Source organism: Sus scrofa, chromosome 9 (assembly GCF_054392235.1).
Source record: "Sus scrofa isolate SSC_HxYL_T2T_F1_AM1 chromosome 9, Sscrofa_HxYL_maternal_Yorkshire_Landrace_v2.0, whole genome shotgun sequence".
Taxonomy (NCBI): Eukaryota; Metazoa; Chordata; class Mammalia; order Artiodactyla; family Suidae; genus Sus; species Sus scrofa.
The window spans coordinates 52,154,294-52,157,537 of record NC_139391.1 but is presented as its reverse complement, the minus strand read 5'-3'; the positions used below and the strand labels follow the sequence as shown (position 1 = coordinate 52,157,537).

At 49.5% G+C, this 3,244-nt stretch overlaps 1 long non-coding RNA gene across 1 annotated transcript; it reads right to left on the bottom strand.

Moving 5' to 3' along the window:
* Positions 1-496: 496 nt before the first annotated feature.
* LOC146399911 (uncharacterized) lies at positions 497-2,415 on the bottom strand. The gene is made up of 2 exons (XR_014816738.1): positions 2,381-2,415; positions 497-822 (listed from the first exon to the last, which is right to left on the bottom strand). It is a non-coding gene; the product is annotated as an uncharacterized LOC146399911 (long non-coding RNA).
* Between the last annotated feature and the right edge of the window lie 829 nt (positions 2,416-3,244).

The window sequence follows — 3,244 nt, the reverse complement described above, 5'->3', positions numbered from 1 at the left end:
ACAAAAGAATATTTGAAGCATAAGGAAGTCATCATTCTGGTCTGCTGAACCTCTTTGAGGCCAGACTCAGAGAAGGCTAGTCAGGGTCCAGGGTGTGTTATCTGATCTGCTGGTGGGTTTATCAAGCCATGACCTATAGCCCAGCTCTGGACAGTTTCCTGGCTCAGGCATGACAACAAACTGCCATGATTCATATAAATGGCTTACGAGGGGGAGGGTCTTCCCAGGAGATCTCTGATGGGCTGTTGAGGTCAGTAAAGTGGATAGTCGGCCTCCGGCTTGGCAACTCCATCCTCCATCCCACTCTTCCAGCAGATGAGGGGTGTATGCAGCTGAGGTCTCGCCAAGAGTGGTTTGTCCTTCCCTCTTAATTGTAAACATCTCCCCCAACCCACCACACTGTCGCAGTCCCTCTCTCTCTTCTCTTTCTCTGACACTATCTCTCAATCCCCACCCCCTGCCCCAATTGATTCTGCCATTTAAATTTCAAATCCTGTTTTTCAAGTGTGGATAGATGTGGTTTATTCATTATTTTCTTGCTGCTGGAATTGTCATAAAAATCAATTTCCCATAGCTGAGGTACTTGCTCCTTGTGTCTCTTAGGGGATGAGCAGGGACAAGGGCCTTCCCATTGGACCTCTGGGAAATCACAGAGGCCGTTCTAGCTGTGGGTTCAGCATAGGAGGTCCCAAGGGGATTATGGCCCCATTCCTCCTGGCAAGTGTGTATCTGCTGAGCTTGTCTGCAGTCTCATTGAGTCTCAGATTCGTTGGAGTGTTCAGATCCTCTTCTTTTGCTTCCTCTACCCAACACATTATGGACCTGCGGGAAGAATCAGAATTCCAAAATTCCTCAGTGAGAGACAAAGTCTTTGGCCTTAGCTTTTTTCTTTCTAAAATATGGGTCTTCACTCACGAGGAATCAGGCTGCCTGATATCATTACCCATGAAACCGATAGAGAGTAAGAAAATCGTCTTTCTCTTCATGGGTAGGAAATCAGGTCATCCTCTCCAAAGGTATAGAATACTCCCCCAGGCTGTGGAGAGCAGGTTCTGGTTTCTACCCAGAAAAGCTATAGAGGAAGACTGTGGCTGCCTACTACTGAGTATCAGGGGGGAAAGCAGAGATATTTTTAACATACGGAATATCAGTGAACAGAATGCTAAGGAACTGGAAAACTTATTCCAATAAATACGAAGCATATGCTCTGCCTAAAGCAAACCCAGCTTTTGCTATATACAAATTTCATAAAGGAAAAAAAGTCAGAAATTGCAGAAATATCTGGCCCAAACTGGGCTACAACCACTTGCTGCAGGAGACCTGAAGGGCTGCACAGATGGCCTGGGAACAGTGACCAGGTAGGCCAAGGGTTCACGGGGTCCTTGGCCATCATGCGGGTTGGGGATTGTCCAGAGCCCTCTGGAGTCCTGGGAACCCGGCTCCAGATGGACAGGCCCACACACACAACCTCAGTTTGTAATGTCAGGGTGTGCGTCACCAACAGTCAGATCATGGTCTCCGGTTCACTACTCTGAATCCTCACACACGGAAAGTGCCTGTCTCAGTGGCAGAGATTCATGCGATCAAATGGCCTTTTGGATTTTATGCTACAGCTTCTTCCTCTTGCAACCAAGAAAGGCAATTTGTGATCATCTCATTAGTGAGGTTCTGGTAATTGGCGATATTAATTTCATTGCTAAACCTGACAAATATTTTACTTTCTCCTGTAGTAGGTAATTGCATTCCCAACAGCCTCTCCTTTTGTGCTGCCAGATGGAAAGGATGTGTGTTTGCCACTCTCATTAATACAATTAGTACCTTAGCATCGCGCCTGCCCCCTCCCCAGCCGCACGCTCCCCGGGAGGCGGTGGAAGAGGAGGGGAGACCTAGAGAAGCCCGCCTGGTGGGGGCTGGGTCCGAGAGGGGCTGGCAGAGCTCTAGGCACCACGGAAGGAAGCGAGGCGCTGCCGAGCGCTAAACCACAGTAAAAACACCGCTAACCACAGTGCGGTGGAGCAGCAACAAATCATTATGCCGCCTGAAACTCTCCCTGCAGCAACCCAGCCCCCGAAACAGCTCTCCGCACTGAGGGCGCCACCACCCGCCTCCTCGCAGCCCGACTGCTGACACGCTGCAGCCACTCCCGCCCCCGGCTGTCCCCACGCCTGGTTCTTTTCTCCTTCAGCAAGGCCGCCCCTCTGCGAGATGCTGGAAGCCCCCCCGTCAGGGAAGGGGGAAAGCTGACTCTCCGCGGGCAGGTATTGCAAGCCTGTTCCTTCTCCTCTGGAGGAGGAGCAAGAATCTTGCTGAGGCTGCCTGGGCCTCCAAGATTTCTGAGCGCACCCTGTCTCCATCCTCTTTCTGAAGGCGGCCGACTTACCTACACCCTCGCGATGCTCTTGGCCCCGCCTCCTCAGGCGTCGCAGGATTCTGACTGGCAGAGGCTTCGGATACAATTTCTTTCCCCGGAAGGATGGGGGGGCAAGGGCAGACGCGGGGTGAGGGAAGCACTCCAGCCCATATCTCAGGAATCCTTTCTGCTGATCTCACAAATGACACCCACAACTGTTCGCTGGACTCCCTTGGCTCCTGCCGTTTCTCAGCTTTCGGGGAGATGGGTGTGGGGTGTCACTTTTTTCCAACCTCATCTAACCCAAAAGGGAAAAAAAACAAAACAAAAAAACCAAAAACGAAAACAAAAACTAGGCAGGGTACACTTCCCCACTCTTCTCTTTCCTCTGGCCTTTGAGTGTGGATCTGGGTGTGGATTTCCATTATAGAATGGAAACGGTTTTGCAGATGTGCTCAGGGATATCACATTCTTCTCACCACCCCCCATTTTGGGTCATCTCCCAATATAATTTTAGCCAAATATGGAATTGGTGGCAAAGACTCACCTTAAAACACTCGCTATTACATTGGGATTTGGATTTGAAGAACTTGGATAGAAGCCAGCCCATGGTCCCTAATCCTGATTGTGTTCCCAGAGGACCAGAAACTCTGAGCTTCAATACGACCTTTCTAATTTAAGATTGATAACTTTTCCTGAGGTTTTTGGAGTTTTTGAAGCAAGCTGAATGGAAATATATGAGCCTTTTACTGGTTTTCCCTGAATGGAATGGACTCATCCTTCCTTCCCAACATATGACCCCATACCTCTTTTTCCCTTAAGATGCTTTCCTTGATCTATTTCCCGTGTAAAGTAATTCTCATGGAGAATGTACTATGTGTCCCACCCACCACT